General features: G+C 44.4%; 3 long non-coding RNA genes across 4 annotated transcripts; all 3 read right to left on the bottom strand.

Annotated features, from left to right (window-relative positions):
• Positions 1-532: 532 nt before the first annotated feature.
• Positions 533-4,219, bottom strand: LOC109751393 (uncharacterized). Its single transcript, XR_002230107.4, has 5 exons — positions 3,885-4,219; positions 1,805-2,974; positions 1,549-1,631; positions 1,287-1,442; positions 533-1,133 (listed from the first exon to the last, which is right to left on the bottom strand). It is a non-coding gene; the product is annotated as an uncharacterized lncRNA (long non-coding RNA).
• Positions 4,220-5,593: 1,374 nt separating this feature from the next.
• On the bottom strand, positions 5,594-7,403 carry LOC109751392 (uncharacterized). Its single transcript, XR_002230106.4, has 3 exons — positions 6,924-7,403; positions 5,903-6,813; positions 5,594-5,818 (listed from the first exon to the last, which is right to left on the bottom strand). It is a non-coding gene; the product is annotated as an uncharacterized lncRNA (long non-coding RNA).
• Positions 7,404-11,265: 3,862 nt separating this feature from the next.
• On the bottom strand, positions 11,266-14,557 carry LOC141023418 (uncharacterized). 2 transcript variants are annotated; one of them, XR_012184836.1, is made up of 2 exons: positions 13,563-14,557; positions 11,266-11,959 (listed from the first exon to the last, which is right to left on the bottom strand). It is a non-coding gene; the product is annotated as an uncharacterized lncRNA (long non-coding RNA). The 2 variants fall into 2 exon arrangements; XR_012184835.1 differs by having other exon boundaries at positions 11,266-12,233.
• Positions 14,558-18,063: the final 3,506 nt, after the last annotated feature.

Raw genomic sequence — 18,063 nt, forward strand, 5'->3', positions numbered from 1 at the left:
ACGGCCGTGTGGGCGACATGGTAGCCGGGGTGTGGCGTTCGGTGGCGGTGAGGGTTGGCCGGGGTGAAAACCTACTCTATCTTCGGACAGACTGGCGACGGCGTAGATCGCTCCCTTCTTGAAGGCATCGTCGCGGCTATCATTGCCCGTCGTGTTGCTCCAAGGGAAACTCTGATCCTTGGATCGGGCGGTGGCGGCGCTCCGATGTCGTATCCTTCTTGAAGGCGCCGCCTTGGAGCCCACGGTTCGTCATATGCGGCTTCACTTCTTCGCGATGGTGTTCACGGCTGAAGCCCCCGGCGGCTCTTGTAGTGCTAGGGAGTGTGTTGCTGCGCTTAGCGCCTATGTATCCAGCCTTGGGTGTGTACGCGTTTGTGTTGGGTGAGTGTGGTTGTATCAGGCACTGTTGGTCTATGCTTTATATATAAAGCGGGGCGAAAGCTTTTTTATTAAAAAATGCACATATATGCTCAAGTACACCAACAAAGGTCAAGATATCATGAGGTTACACAAAAGCGTGACAGTATGAACGTTTTTATTATTTCCATAATTTATTGGGTGTAAAAGTACGCACATATGTGCTCAAGTACACCAACAGAGTTCAAGAAACAAAGAAAATATGGCGTCGTCCTGGTTAGCACAATTATTTATTAAGTTGCGTGTTGAAACTTGGTATTATGTTTTTGCTATTTTCATGGTGCTTGTTGCGCGGCTTTGCTCCATGGAGAGGCTGCTTCTCGAGCTCCCCAACACACTCCAGAAAATACTGGCCGACCAGCTTGGTGCTTTTCAGAGGTACCCGTCGTGCCTGCACCTATTTGCAAGCACACATGTTCATGTCAGAATTGAAGTTCCCGCCCAAAAATTGTGCTCTTCTTTACCTTGGCCCGCCCAAAAATTTCTATGTAGCTCCGCCACTGCCCCTATGAATCCTGATGTGCTTGACAAGAGAAGAGGTTGGCCGCCCTTTTTCCTGCTGGTAGCTTGCCATTTCTCACGCATGCCCTTCACTGCAGCATGGTATGAAGAACATGGGGACGGGGAGCCTCTCCAACTGGTGGTTGAGCACGGCGGAGCGCCTCAAGGCTGAAGCACTGGAACACGTTTACCACCCTCGTCTGCTGGACGGTACGCTGCGGAAAGAGCACAGCGCCTGAATATTCAATCATGAATGAAAAAACAGAAAATTCAAAAAAAATGAATGAAAAAACAGAATGGATCAAATGACTGTATGACAAATTGATGGCCAAATATTTCTGTTTTGTGTGAGAATTTATAGGGTTTACCTTTTTTTCCTAGCATGCCTCATGAGGATTAATGTAGATGCTTCGTTGGGGGCCTCCAACAAGTAATAGTAAGATTGTGTTACTCCCTCCGACCCATATTAATTGTTGTTGCTTTAGTACAACTTTGTACTAAAGATGGTCTGTCTAGTTTAGTTCCTGCAGAATATTGTCTAAGCATTTGCATCAAGGTCCTTCGTGGTGAAGAACTAGTACATGTTCCTAGTGACATCAAATAGGGTGTAGGCCTGGTGGGACGTTTTACCTAGCATCTCCCTTCACAAAGCTCATCATGTCCCACTCCTCTGCCTGGTTAGAGCATCGCAATTCGCAATAGGGCCTTCCCACCTGCCAAAAACAAAGAACCTCACTAATAGTTCAGTTCATACGCATTGGTGATTTGGCGTAAAGTAACATGGTCCTTTCACGTGTCGCAAATACGGCAAATTTGACAATTTTAACCCGTGGATGAAATCATTTCATAAAATGAACTGCTCCTAAAAAAATTTCACTCAGCTGACCTTTTTTAGTGGCGCCCGACACGAAGGCACCATTCATGCTTGATATTTTGAAGCAGAACTCCCTAGCTTGGGGAGTAAGAGAATAGAACCAAATTATAACTAACAGTGATACAATTCAAAAATGAAAAAGAAGCCAATTTGGCATTCAAATTCCTTTCTTGGTTAAGACACAAATTAGGCATAAGATGGTGAAATGTCCTATTTCGGTAAGGTGTATCCAAGGGAAAAAACAGCTAATTAGTATGTAGACTTGAAGAGGGTAGCTATATAGACCAAGGGGAAAAATAGTTACAATATGTAGATTGGGGGAGGGAGGTACATGGTCTCCAAGTATATATGCACTGTTGCACTTCTTTGCTTGGCTCAAGACAATGGTACAAATCTTTAAAAACAATACAAATACTTCCATATGTCAGATGATAATAAAGGATGTTGTTAAGTACTTATAAGTTACAAAAAACTAAGAAAAAAGGGGACACAGAATTTCAAAGCAGCTAGAGTTGTTTGTTTTATTTCAAATCAGAATATATAACACCCTTATCAGAAGGCATAGGTCCAGCCAAGACTAGCTTGTAACTGAAAAAACTAACTGAAGCTTCAGTGTACAGGGTATCATCAATTAGACTAGCAAAATTAGCAGAGTAGAACTGAAAGGAACTCCCTCTGACTAGTCCAACAGCTGAGTAGAACCTTCCTTCCAGATGACCAAGCTTTCAGTTCCAAAGTGAGCTACTAGGCAAGACACGTACACGTATATGATAAGTACCTGTTATGCAAGTCTGAAGCCTACACAGTTCCAAAGGTAGTTTTCAGGAGAGACAGAGGTGGGGCGAGCCGTTTTTGTGCGCGGGTGGGATCGTTCTCCTGCACCGCTCGACGGAGGCAGGGTTTGACGGGCGAGCTGACCGAGGAGACAGAGGGAGTCGAGCGCGTCGTGCCGCCGTGAGAGGAAAGGGAGCAGGGCCTCGCACAACGTCCATTGGAGAGCAAGGAGGGGCCGCGGTGAGGGGTGAAGGTCGCGCCGCCACGGAGGCGAGGGATGATGGCCGTGCCGCACCAGAGGATGTCCGTCCGCGTAATCTTCCCAAGAATTCGCTGTGAACCTGCAGCCACTGCCCGCCGGAGGTAATTCTGATTTTAGTTCCTGCAAGCGCTGCATCTGCATCCCTCCTGGCACCAGTCAGAATGGACACTCGTCAGATATGCCCCTGCTACCACCAAACGACCAACCCACACACTGGCAAGCTCAAAGTGCCCATGATTTCTACAGATTTCACGCATTCTGATCTCAGCTATAAATTCAGAAGAAGTTCAGATGGTCAGTTCTAATGTGACTTGTAGTAGTTACATGCTTGTGCAACATAGTACACAGCACAAGGCTGTGCAATTTGCAGTATCCTTTCACCAGTAGTAAAAATTTGAATGATCAGTATACATATATGTACAGTACACAGTATAAGGCTCTGCAATTTGTAGTAATTCTTTCTTTAGCAGTAATTCTTTCAAGTTTCTTCCATCTACAAAATTTGTTATTGTTGTGCAATTTGATCAACTGATTATACATGTATGGCAGATAAATTTGGTGGTGTGCAATGGCACAATCTGATAAGGGGATGCCTCAAGTTGGCATGTTATTTAAAAGTTCAGAGGAGGCTTGGCTGCTTTGGAGAGCATATGGTGGTCGTGCTGGCTTTGATGTGAGGAAGGGGTACAACAATGTGAGCAAATTTGATGGTAAGGTAACCTCTTGCAGATTTGTTTGTGCCAATGAAGGTGATCGGGGCAGAGAATTCACAATCATGTCAGGTTTATCAGTGAAGGTCATCGTGGAAGCTGAGTCCACTCCTACTACAACTCCAGCCGCCAGTGGCGCATCCATCACCAGGCTTTCGGGTAGGGGTCGGGATGGCCGGGTCCGCATCCTAGCTGCATGCGGCCAGCAATCCGCCCGTGGAGAAAAGAGAGGATGCCTGGCCTGGATTGGATTGGACAAAACCTAGCTAGCTATATCCACCAAGGGCTGGGTTAGGCTGCCTTAGAACAAGAGAAATCGATGCAGATTTCAGGCTAGGTTACTTACCAACGCAGAAGAAGGAGAGAAATTGGCTTCCGGATCGAAGCGGCGGTGGGCTGAGGATCCAGCCGGAGGCTGCAACTGCAATAGAGGAGGAGACTTGGGCGGCGGCGCGCTTTTATGTGTCATTCAGTTCTTCTAGAGAACAAGTATCCTGAGTGCGTATCGATCCCAAACCGACCGGTTCTATCTCTTAAGAGCATCTCCCTTCAAAGCATCTCCAACGGGCGCATAAAAATTTCACACGCTAAAATAGTTTTAACGCGTCAGTGTAGCATTTTTAGTCCGCCGAACCCAACGTTGGTTTAGCAGATGCCAAAAAACACGCAGTGCAAATTATGAAGCGCGCGTAATCCGGCGCCCCAAATTTGCAGCTTCTGATAGCTTTTTTAACGCGTGCCCAATCTTTTTTGCGCGTGCACTTTTTTAAGTTTTTGTTGGAACTGTCCGTAGTCAAAAAACTTAAATTTTAGCGCGCGGAGCAGTTTTTGTGCGCCTGTTGGAGATGCTTCCAAGTGAAAAAAAATGGCTGGACCCTCTCTGGAAGGTGCCATGTGTCTTTTCCAATCTCAAAGCAGTCTTTCTTCTCTTTTCTCTCCGGGGGAAAGCGGTCTTTCTTCTCGGATCTCATCTAGTACTATTAAGCATAGTAAAAAGGACTTGTATCAGTGATGCTATATTCATGAGATCTTATATGAAGATTCGTATAATTTTTTTTTAAAACTAGATGATACCCCGCGCGTTGCTGTGGGAATTTATAGTATTGCAAGAAGGGTTTATGTCGTGAGAAATAACAAAACCATGAAAAAGGAAGACATGAGTATTGAACCTTTGATGGTATGATGAAAAGTCAGCAAAATTAGTATATTGTAGGGTATCTCCATATTTGCTTAATTAGAGCACATCGCTAACATGAAATGAAGAAACATATAAGTAATTTGATAAGACTTTTCCCGGTATAATACAATTTGTTTGTTTATTAGACGTACATCAGTGTGAAAAAACAAAGAAATTTCAAGCTAAAATGTGAGCCTTTCGGTGTTAATGCACCCAAACAGGTATTAGCTTGGATTGTCCACCACGATCAGAATAACTGAAGTCTGCAAAATGACAAGGCTCATAAGTAGGACAAAATATGGTCTATTTTACTCAAATTATTAAGCTAGCCAGCATAGACTAATTAACCCAAAGGATGATCAGAACAGGCTATACTTGATCCACTCAGCAAGGGAAAACCTTTTAGGCTAGAATTGTTATCAGCACCAGAACAATCATGTAGTATAATTCTAACCAAAGAAAAGTGTAATAATTCTTACATTTGTAAACTGAAGATATATGTTTAGAGAAATAGTATCAAGTGCTTAGCCTTATAGAAGATTGTTTGATTGTAATTACACATGCATGCTTGAATGCTGAACATCAACTATTCTTGCAGCTATTTCAAACCAGAAACACATTGGATAAACAATATAAATGACAGCATCTATCCCCAAACCAGAAAGACATCGGCGCACTTTACATTCCATGCCCCAAGGAGGAGTATTCATGAGACATGAATGTAAACTGAAGGTGGCATTGAGCTGAACAAACACCAACACCATAAGGAACCTGTAAACTGTAATGTATCAGCCATTTGAGGCAGTGGCGGATCCAGGAATTGAACTTAGCCGGGGCGAAACATTGAAGGTATAAAAAAATTGATCGACGAATGCAAGTCCGTTGAACCAAATCCCATAAAATTCAAATATGAAGCTAGATGCACTCGAGAATTTACATGACCAATGATTCAGAACATTTCAAGATTCTCGAGAACTAGGTTGTAACCACCTAAAATCACAAAATATAACATAAACGTCACACATAACTACTAACTTGGACTCCCGCTGCTTGAATAATTCATTCCATGGCCCAAAATGTCCAACTCCATGACTAAAAGATACCTACAACAGGTGAACAAGCTGATATCAATACATGTATTGGAATAAGTAGACAAATAGTTTGAAACAGATAACAGAAGTATTTACCCTAAGTCGTAAGTATACAGGGAGGGTTGGGTAGATGGCCTCTATGGTCTCTCAAGCTGTGAAAATGTTCTATGATCTTCTTGTCATCAGTTCCAGCAAATATATCTCGCTCTACATAGCATATCATCATATCATTCAACCAATCATCAGATATCTTATTTCTCAAATCTGTTTTAATGATATTCATGGCTGAGAAAACTCTTTCAACAGATGCCGCCGCTACTGGCAAAGTCAAAGTAAGTGTGATGAGCCGGTAAACCAAAGGAAAGTGTAAATGTTCCTTAGTTTCAACCAACTTGAGAGCAAGATTAGCGAGACTGCCACAACTGCAAAAAACATCAGACCTTTTCATCATATCAATGTATATCTTGAGTTGACCATCCAAATGATATTGTTCTTCTGGATCGAACTCGACTGAGTACATAGATGCAAGCTCAAGTAGGTTCTCATGATTAAATCTGCCAAATGAGTCTCTTGGATCTAGACTAGCAATGCATATCAATAACCTTGTTGAAGTTTCACTAAACCGGTGATTCATCTCAGCTATGTTTCTGTCAAGAACCTCATTGAATATTTCAACTTTGTAGTGATGGAAGCAACTAACCATTTTGCGGGAACTCCTTGGGTAACCCCTTGCTGGTATATTCTCATCCATACTAGGCACTGGTATCTCCCTTTTAATACAAAACGAAGCAACTAAATCCTAGAATAGAAGTTTGTAAAGTGTTATCATGAGAGCCCTCATTATACACTTCAGGTTCAGGAACTAGATCTTCTACAATGTTTGCATCTGAGGCTTCAGTGGATAAAATGTTCGCATCAGGTTCAGGAACATGAACAGGAGCTTGAAATTCATTAGATGGTGGAGTTCCAAAATAAGCAGCAATTGGCTTCATCTTCTTAAAGATCCCCTACATTACAAAATCACCATGTCAAGTACTGACCCTGTTCAAAAATTGGCTAGAAATTGAAGGAACAGGAGCTTGAGATTCAGTAGCAAAGAATGGATTGGACTATTTACCTGCTGGCTGCGCTTGCTGATTTTGCAAACAGCAGATGCGCGTTTGCATGAGCTCGATCTCGATCCACTGCCGCCGCTGCCTCCTCCCACACAGGCCACGCTCGGCACCGTTGCTTCTTTCCGTTCGCCCATAGGTGCCCGCGGCCGGTGGCCCGGCGAGGCAGAGCTCTTCGGCCACGAGGCGGCGGCCCGGCGAGGCGGAGCTTTGTGGCGGCGAGCCGGCGACGGCTAGGTTACTCTCGCTGCTGCTCCGCTCGATTGGGGATGTTCTGGTCTTCCTGTACGAGTACGACGAGGTCGAAGGATTGGGTGTCGTGTGGCCGTGCTAACTGGTTTTAGGCCGTGGACTGGGCTTTTGTGCCTCCCGTGCAAATCCCCACATATTGGCCCATGTACTGAAAGAATGAACCGTATTTTTTGTATACGTATTTTCGGCTACCCGGGGCGGCCGACCATGCTCGCCCCTACCGTGGCGCCGCCACTGATTTGAGGGAACAAAAAAAATCCGGAAATATATCATTTGATTATGGGCTATACTATTACATATCTGAAGGGAATATGCATGAAAGAGAAAATAGATATGTTAAGGAGATGGCTTGGAGTATGAAACCATGTGGCATTTATTAAATAATATTTACTCGGCATGGGCGAATTTCATAAAACTAAACATTTACCAGTCTGAAATGTGAATGATAAGGCAATTGTATCGACTGAACATTTTGGTTGTTGTGTCACCTTTATACAGTACAAATAATTAATAAACGTCCCATTTTCCCAAAGGAAAAGTCTACACATCATTATGTAAATCAAATGCAAATATACAATTTTCCATCGCTTTTGTTAATATATGGATTTCTTTGAAAGCCATACTTGAAGCCACCAATTGATAAACATGTAACTCATATTCTAAAAGAATCATTCACAGTAGTACTTTGAATTGATGTAAACAAAATCAACCAAAAGAATTAGGAGCATTGTAATAACTAGAAAAGTGGAAATAGATATTCAATAACAAAAAGGGTGCAAGCATATCAAGCTAGATATGGCAGATATGTATGATATGAAGTAGAATTTTGCTCTCATCGAACTGTAGTAAAAATCATGTAACCAAAACAAAGACCCATGGAATATACTCTGCTTTTTCGTCAACAGTTATGTTCTAGAACTGTGAATTACATACTAACATTATTATTGAGAAAACATGCGTTTCGTGCCTGACCTTGCTTTGATGCGCACTGAACTTATTTCCACAGTGATCTACTAGGCTATACACGTACTGTTATGCAAGTCTGGAGCCTACACAGTATGGCGAAACTTCCCGTTGAATTTCTGAATTTTTGCACGGAGGATTGAGCTAGCATTTTCCGAACAAAATAACCATGGGAAAAAAATGCAGCTGAAGTTGTTTGTTTTATCTCAAAGGAGAATATAGCAGCTATTACAAAAGTAAATGTAATCCAGTGACAGAAGGTAGCATATATAACACCGATAATTCATCCTGGAACCCGGGCTCAGCTGCTCCCGGTCAGTAAAAAATTCAAAACAAATACTAGAAAAATTCAAAAAATTCCAAATTTTTTTTGTGTGGTAGATAATTTGATGCGTGAGGTCCGCACCAAATTTCAACTCATTTGGATATTTGAGTAGGTCTCGGCAAAAAAGACAAATCGGGTCAAAACAGTTCATGAACAGTAAACTTTTTTACAGACCCCGATTTTGTCTTTTTTGCACAGACTTGCTCAAATGTCCAAACGAGTTGAATTTTTCAGCGAACCTCACGCATCTAATTATCTACCACACAAAAAAAATTGGAATTTTTTGAATTTTTTTTGTATTTGTTTTGATTTTTTCCGTGAGCGTGGGTGCAGCTGAGCCCGGGTGCAGATTCGCCGCACTCATATAACACCCTTATCAGAAGGCATAGGTCCAGCCTATTGACGGAGGATGCACAGGCTCTTGGGCACATCTGCAGCCTTATCTTTCATGATGAAGAACTTGCAGCGAAGATACCCTGGGCCCGCCACCTCTCCTTCCACGTCGAACTCGACCTTCCCCACAACCTGAATCTCGCTCCAAAGCAAGTTGCGCACCTCCTCTCGCAGCACGGAGGCGTCTGCCTTGGCAGGTACCAACACTGTCAATGCCCCGGTGGCCGTAGACGCAGAAATGTGGCACTTGAGCCCACGCCAGGATCATGTCATGGTAGGACACTTGAGCCCACGCCAGGATCATGTCATGGTAGGAGACACGCAGCAACGAGTTGCCTCCTCCGCTGCAGCGCCGGTATGTTCGTGGTGTCCAATAGAAGTCCAAGGCAAGGCGGAAAGCCGGCGAAGTCGGCAGAGAGGCGCTGGGATCAAGCCCACTTTTGCCTATAAGTCGGACGAAGAGATCGCCAACGCCGGGAGGTTGGGCCTCGTTGACAGCTGCGATCACAATCATGCAGCAGAGGAAAATTGCAAATGTAAAGAAGAAGGAACACATGGCGAATAGTCCGCGGTTCTTGGGGTTAAACGGGTTATTGGGATCATCTGTGTGACCATGTTTGGACTTGGCACTCGCCCGTTGGGATGGTTGTCGTCAAGATTAGCCCCGTCTTTGCAAGCGGGGGTAGACATGACCCAAATTATTGGTCAGCAGCTGTGTCTGCACCTTGATAGAGTGTCAACTGATGTTAACCGTTCTCCGATAGCTGCACAAGAAACACGAAGAAGAATATAAGCAAAACAATTTATGTGCTGTTTGGTGCACCAACTGTACATAAACGATTTGAAATTACAATGGCATTCAAAGGCTACAAAAGAGAGATGTGGTAGCGGTAGCCGGTATGGAAGTAGTTTCTCAAATTGGATTGTCCTTGTCTCTAATTCGAAGAAACGATCAATGATAAGTTTATATGCATCTTTCTCTCGTTTAAAGAAGTTGTTTGGCCTTGGTTTTGAGAAGGTAATTCTGAATATCCTCAAGAGTGGACAGTGGAGGACTCAGAGATGAGCCTATTCCAACTCCAGCCGCCGGTGGCGCAGGCATGATGCATCCACCGACAGGCTTTCGCCTAGGGGCCGGGATGGTCGGCTATGCGTCCAGCAATCCGCCCTTGGAGAAAAGAGAGGAGAACCTCAAGAGGGGATGCATGCCTGCATTGCGAAAAACCTAGCTAGCTAGCTATATCGAACAAGGGCTGGGCTCCTGAGAGCGTATCGATCCCAAACTGACCGGTTATATCTCTTCATCAAAGTTGGACTCTCTCTGAAAGATGCCACGTGCCTTCCCCAATCTCAAAGCAGTCCTTCCCCAATCTCATCTATCAGATCACTAGCGCCATGATAGTATATATATACTGTATTTCATACTAAAAATCATGATCGTTGTTGCTAGTGCAAACTTGGGCTGGATGCATTTCTGAAGCTCAACCTCTCCCCGGCAGGCCGCCTGCCAGCAGGCAGTGACTAAATTATGGGAAGGACTGCGCTTGCAGCCTGACTTCATCACCTGCAGGGGAGAGCAAGCACCATCATATCATATCCCGCAGAATGTTGTCAAGCTCATCATTTCATTTGCATCAAGGCCCTTTGCGATGAAGAATTAATACATGTTCCGAATGACATCAAAGAGGGTCTAGGCCTGGCGGGAGGTTTTACCTAGCATCTACCTTCACTAATCTCATCATGTCCAAACTCCTCTGCCTGGTTGGAGCATCGTGAATTCGCAATAGGGCCCTCCACCTGCCAAAAACAAAGATGCTCACTAATAGTTCAGTTCACACGCGTTGGCATAAAGCAGCATAGTCCTTCATCGCGTCGCAAATACTGATTCTTCATGCCACGGAAAGCTTCTTGTTCAACAAATTGTGTGCTCTTATCACTATATGTTTGCGATTTAATTAACTGCTACAATGCACCATTCATGCTTGATATTTTGAAGCAGAACTCCCTAGCTTGGGGAGTAAAAGGACAGAACCAATTATAAATACCAGTGATACATTTCAAAAAAGGAAAATAAGTCAATTTGGTACCATTCAAATTGCGTTCTTGGGTAAGACACAAATTAGGCATAAGATGGTGAAATGTCCTATTTCTGTGCCAGTACCAGAGTGCTTGAAGCATATCCATTGGGTTTCAGGTGCATCAGGCTTGCAGAGCCAAAGGGCAAAAACTGCCAATATGTAACTTGAAGAGGGTAGGTACGCAGTTTTCAGTTGCATCAGACTTACAGAACCAAGGGGGGAAAGCAAGCTAATATGGCAGACTGGGAGAGGGAGGTACATGGTCTCCTATATAGATGCACTAGTGCACTTCTACTTGGTACAAAAACTAAGAAAAATATCTACTTGGTACAAATCTTTAAAATAATACAAATATTTCCATATGTTAGATGATAATAAGGGATGGCTTAAGTACTTGAGTTACAGAAAACTAAGAAAAAGGGGATATAGAATTTCAAAGCAGCTGAAGTTTGTTTTATTTCAAAGTAGAATATAGCAGCTATTCCAAAAGTAAATTTAATAATCCAGTGACAGAAGGGAGAATATATAACACCCTTATCAGAAGGCATAGGTTCAGCCTACTGACGGAGGATGCACAGGCTCTTGGGCACATCCGCAGCCTTATCTTCCATGATGAAGAACTTGCAGCGAAGATACCCTAGGCCCGCCACCTCTCCATCCACGTCGAACTCGACCTTCCCCACAACCTGAATCTCACTCCAAAGCAAGTTGCGCACCTCCTCTCGCAGCACAGAGGCGTCTGCCTTGGCCTCCACCTCCAATGTACCCACACTGCCAACGCCCCGGTTGCCGTAGACGCAGAAATGTGGCACTTGAGCCCATGCCAGGATCATGTCATGGTAGGAGATGCGCAGCCACGAGTTGCCGCCTCCGCTGCAGCTCCGGTAGGTTGGTGGTGTCCGATCGATGTCCAAGGCAAGGCGGAAAGCCGGCGAAGTCGGCGGAGAGCCGCGGGGATCAAGAAGACCTCTTGTGCCTACAAGTCGGACAAAGAGGTCGCCTGGTCGTTGGGACACATTGGCTGTGCCACCTGCGGCTCCAACACACAACACAATCAACAAGCAAAGGTAAATTACAAATGTAATGCCGAAAGCACATGTGCAGATTGCTACGCGTTCCTCGGGGCTAAACGGCTCAATGAAATCATCTGTGTGACCACGTTTGGACTTGGCACGTCGCCCGTTCGGATGGTCAAGAATAGGTCCGTCTTTGCAAGCGGGGGTGGACATGACCCAAAATATTGGTTAATAAGCTATATCTGCAGCTTAATATAGTGCCAATTGATGCTAACCGATCTCAGATAGCTGCAGAAGAACATAAACACACCATTATATGTGTTGTTTAGTTCACAAACTGTACAAAAATAAACGATCTGCAATTACACTGGCACTTGTTCAAAGGCTACAAAGCAGAGATGTGGTAACAGTATGGAAGTTGTAAATTGGATTATCCTTGTCTCTCATTTGGAGAAATGATTGATGATAATTGGATGCATCTTTCTTCCGTTTAAAGAAGGGGAAATGATAACTCCGCAAAGCCGTCTAATCACGATCAAACAAACTGTAATTTTTTTGAACACATGGCAATTTTTTCTGTTTTGTTTTTTTTTTGCGCTACATGGCAGTTTTTGCTTCCGAACGTGGCAAATCCCACAAAATTGTCATGGCAAGTTTAGTTGTTTTTGCATGGCAAGTTTGGCGTTCCCTTGGAAGAATGCTCCCAGGGAACGTTTCCCAGATATCGCAGCCCTCAAGGCCTCAAGGCCTAGGATCCTCGTCGTTTGCCCGGATGTGATTCCCACGTGGAATCCCTGCCCCGGTTTTTGCAGCGGCGCATTTGGTGGCCGCGGGGAAGAGGTTTTTTTGGCCCAACCCCATCGAAATCCACGGGCCGCTCACCCCCACTTCCCGGCGTCGGGAGAATTGTCCCGTTCAAAGCTAGACGTCTCGATACTACCTCTTCCACCGCGGCTCTACCTCCCTCCGACGGCGCCGTGACGTCTCCATCTCCCTCTGGCCACCTCTACAGAAAGCTTCGACGGCCACCTCGTCTCCATGGCCGAGCAACCAAGCCTGCCACCTGGCACCTCTCCTCGCATCCTCCTTTCTCCCCTCTCCATCTTGGGAAGAAAGTATGACCACACTTCCCAATCCCCATCTTCAGATCTACCCCCTATTGCTATGTTCGATTTTGGTATCATCGATTTGATTTGGTTGCAGCTTGTTGATTATGGATGTACTGATCCCCACCCCCACCCCAATCCACATCTTACCAAATGGCAACAGAAATATTCACCGTGATGAGAGTCCTGAAGGATACGTGGTTAACTTCTACTCAAAATTAACTTCTCAAAACCAAGGCCTAAAATTTTGGATATCCTGAAGAGTCTAGGACTCGAGGAGATGAACATACTGACAGATCCTCCTTCTCCTACTCCAACTCCAGCCGCCGGCATCAGCTTTCGGGTAGGGGCCGGGATGGGCGGCGAGTAGAGTAGGTCGTCCGCATCTTAGCTGCATGCGGCCATCAATCCGCCCGTGGAGAAAAGAAAGAATGCCTGGATTGGAAAAAATCTACTCCCTCCCTTGAACAAGAAAGAGAAATCGATGCAAATTACAAGCTAGGTTACTTACCGACGCAAGGCAGGAGAAACGAGAGAAATTCGATTCCGGATCGAAGCGGCGGTGTACTGAGGATCCAGTCAGGCTGCAACAGAGAGGAGACTTGGGCGGCGGCGCTGTTAAAACCGCCATGAGTGCGTATCGATCCCAACCTGACCGGTTCTATCTCTTCGTCAAGTTGGACCTTCTCTTGAAGATGCCACGTGTCTTCCCAGTCTCAAAGCAGTTTTTGCTCCCAAATCTCATCAATTAAGGGCATGGGACTGTGATATCCTAAGCCCATCAGGGTTCAAATCCTGGTGCTCGATAACTTCGTAAATTTCAAGATGATATGCCGGCTCAGTCTTTCGGAGGTGCTCATAGGGGTAGGATGTGCGTGTGTGCGTTCATAGGGGTGAGTGTATGCGCGTGTATATGAATGTTTGTGTATGTACTGATGTTAAAAAAAGGGCATGGGACAGGCGAAGATGTTGGGCATCGAGCCGTCTCTTGCTGACCGTACATGAGCGGCGCATGCGGATTTACATATGTACTAGGATCATAATATTTTGAAGGGTTCAATAAAAGTATTAATAAACTATTTTTTTTAGAAAAGCTACGAAGGGGACCTATAAATGCGGACTCCCTTGCGCGTCAAAAGGAGACTCTTGTCCTTATTGAAAATTTGTTGGAATAAGAGAAGATATACAGGTCACAATGGGATTGAGCAAAGTGGCTATTGCATGGTGACTGCAACACCTCTTTTTTCCATAATGCAGCAACAGCTAGAAAGGAAAAAAAAGTCAGATAAAAAATTTGCTTGATGATAATGGTGTTTGGGTAAAAGATACGAAGATGAAGAATCACAGTATGGGGTACTTTTCTAACATTTTTACCTCAGAAGTTAACCAACCGAACCACGAGGTCATCTCTCTTGTCAAAGGAGAAGTACCAAATGAAAATGAATAGTGCTCTTCTCGCCTCCTACATGGCAGAGGAGGTTCGGAAGGCTCTATTTGATATTGGTGATTTAAAGGCGTCGGGTCTTGATGGCCTAAACGCCATTTTTACAAAAGATTCTGGTCTATGTTGAGGGATGACCTAACTAAAGAGGTTCTCCGGGCGGTGAATACCTACTCTATACCCGATGATTGGAACGATACTGCAATTGTAATGATCCCAAAAGTTAACTCTCCGGAAAAGGTAACTCAATTTAGACCTATCAGTTTATGCAATGTGGTGTATAAGGTTATTTAAAAAATGATTGATGCCCGCCTGAAGACAATCCTATCAGATATTATCAGCCCTACCCAAAGTGCATTTGTGTCTGGAAGAACGATTACAGATAATATCTTAGTGGCTTATGAATGTTTTCGTAAAATAAAGAAAAAATGACCGGTAAAGAGGGCTTGTGTATAATCAAACTAGACATGCACAGAGCATATGACCGAGTGAATTTAATTATGCAGTGTGTTCGCTCTGTGGAATACTGAGTTCGTTTTAATACGGAAGAAACTGAGGGTTTCAAACCTTGTAGAGGATTAAGGCATGGAGACCCTCTCTCTCCGTACTTATTTTTGTTATGTACGGAGGGCTTGACTGCCCTCTTAGCTAATGCAGAGGAGAATGGTAGTATCTGGAACTAAGGTTAGCAAAGATGCACCATCAATTTCAAATCTCCTCTTTGCGGAAGATGTTGGGGAACGTAGTAATTTCAAAAAAATTCCTACGAACACGCAAGATCATGGTGATGCATAGCAACGAGAGGGGAGAGTGTTGTCCACGTACCCTCGTAGACCGAAAGCGGAAGCGTTAACACAACGCGGTTGATGTAGTCGTACGTCTTCACGATCCGACCGATCAAGTACCGAACGCACGGCACCTCCGAGTTCAGCACACGTTCAGCTCGATGACGTCCCTCGAACTCCGATCCAGCCGAGTGTTGAGGGAGAGTTTCGTCAGCACGACGGCGTGGTGACGATGATGATGTTCTACCGACGTAGGGCTTCGCCTAAGCACCGCCTACGATATTATCGAGGTGTAATATGGTGGAGGGGGGCACCGCACACGGCTAAGAGATCAATAGATCAATTGTTGTGTCTATGGGGTGCCCCCCTGCCCCCGTATATAAAGGAGCAAGGGGGAGGCCGGCCGGCCCTTGTTGGCGCGCCAGGAGGAGGAGTCCTCCTCCTAGTAGGAGTAGGACTCCCCTCTTTCCTACTCCTACTAGGAGGGGGAAAGGAAGGGGGGAGGGAGAAGGAAAGGGGGGCGCCGCCCCCCCCCCCCTCTCCTAGTCCAATTCGGACCAAAGGGGGAGGGGGAGCGCGGCCCCTCCTGGCTGCCCCTCTCTCTCTCTCCACTAAGGCCCATAAGGCCCATTACTTCTCCCGTGGGGGAGGGGTTCCGGTAACCCTCCGGCACTCCGGTTTTCTCCGAAATCACCCGGAACATTTCCGGTGTCCGAATATAGTCGTCCAATATATCAATCTTTATGTCTCTACCATTTTGAGACTCCTCGTCATGTCCGTGATCACATCCGGGACTCCGAACAACCTTCGGTACATCAAAACATATAAACTCATAATATAACTGTCATCGTAACGTTAAGCGTGCGGACCCTACGGGTTCGAGAACTATGTAGACATGACCGAGACACGTCTCCGGTCAATAACCAATAGCGGAACCTGGATGCTCATATTGGCTCCCACATATTCTACGAAGATCTTTATCGGTCAGACCGCATAACAACATACGTTGTTCCCTTTGTCATCGGTATGTTACTTGCCCAAGATTCGATCGTCGGTATCTCAATACCTAGTTCAATCTCGTTACCGGCAAGTCTCTTTACTCGTTCCGTAATACATCATCTTGCAACAAACTCTTTAGTTGCAATGCTTGCAAGGCTTAAGTGATGTGCATTACCGAGAGGGCCCAGAGACACCTCTCCGACAATCGGAGTGACAAATCCTAATCTCGAAATACGCCAACCCAACAAGTACCTTCGGAGACACCTGTAGAGCATCTTTATAATCACCCAGTTACGTTGTGACGTTTGGTAGCACACAAAGTGTTCCTCCGGTAAACGGGAGTTGCATAATCTCATAGTCATAGGAACATGTATAAGTCATGAAGAAAGCAATATCAACAAACTAAACGATCAAGTGCTAAGCTAACAGAATGGGTCAAGTCAATCACATCATTCTCCTAATAATGTGATCCCGTTAATCAAATGACAACTCATGTCTATGGCTAGGAAACATAACCATCTTTGATCAACGAGCTAGTCAAGTAGAGGCATACTAGTGACATTCTGTTTGTCTATGTATTCACACAAGTATTATGTTTCCGGTTAATACAATTCTAGCATGAATAATAAACATTTATCATGAAATAAGGAAATAAATAATAACTATATTATTGCCTCTAGGGCATATTTCCTTCAGTCTCCCACTTGCACTAGAGTCAATAATCTAGTTCACATCGCCATGTGATTTAACATCAATAGTTCACATCACCATGTGATTAACACCCATAGTTCACATCGTCATGTGACCAACACCCAAAGGGTTTACTAGAGTCAATAATCTAGTTCACATCGCTATGTGAGTAACACCCAAAGAGTACTAAGGTGTGATTATGTTTTGCTTGTGAGATAATTTTAGTCAACGGGTCTGTCACATTCAGATCTGTAAGTATTTTGCAAATTTCTATGTCTACAATGCTCTGCACGGAGCTACTCTAGCTAATTGCTCCCACTTTCAATATGTATCTAGACCAAGACTTAGAGTCATCTAGATTTGTGTCAAAACTTGCATCGACGTAACCATTTACGACGAGCTCTTTGTCACCTCCATAAACGAGAAACATATCCTTAGTCCTTTTCAGGTATTTCAGGATGTTCTTGACCGTTGTCCAGTGATCCACTCCTGGATTACTTTGGTACCTCCCTGCTATACTTATAGCAAGGCACACATCAGGTCTGGTACACAGCATTGCATACATGATAGAACCTATGGCTGAGGCATAGGGAATGACTTTCATTTTCTCTCTATCTTCTGCAGTGGTCGGGCATTGAGTCTGACTCAATTTCACACCTTGTAACACAGGCAAGAACCCTTTCTTTGACTGATCCATTTTGAACTCTTCAAAACTTTATCAAGGTATGTGCTTTGTGAAAGTCCAATTAAGCGTCTTGATCTATCTCTATAGATCTTGATGCCCAATATATACACAGCTTCACCGAGGTCTTTCATTGAAAAACTCTTATTCAAGTATCCCTTTATGCTATCCAGAAATTCTATATCATTTCCAATCAGCAATATGTCATCCACATATAATATCAGAAATGCTACAGAGCTCCCACTCACTTTATTGTAAATACAGGCTTCTCCAAAAGTCTGTACAAAACCAAATGCTTTGATCACACTATCAAAGCGTTTATTCCAACTCCGAGATGCTTGCACCAGTCCATAGATGGATCGCTGGAGCTTGCATATTTTGTTAGCACCTTTAGGATTGACAAAACCTTCTGGTT

Source organism: Aegilops tauschii, chromosome 5 (genome assembly GCF_002575655.3).
Source record: "Aegilops tauschii subsp. strangulata cultivar AL8/78 chromosome 5, Aet v6.0, whole genome shotgun sequence".
In the NCBI taxonomy this organism is placed as follows: domain Eukaryota; kingdom Viridiplantae; phylum Streptophyta; class Magnoliopsida; order Poales; family Poaceae; genus Aegilops; species Aegilops tauschii.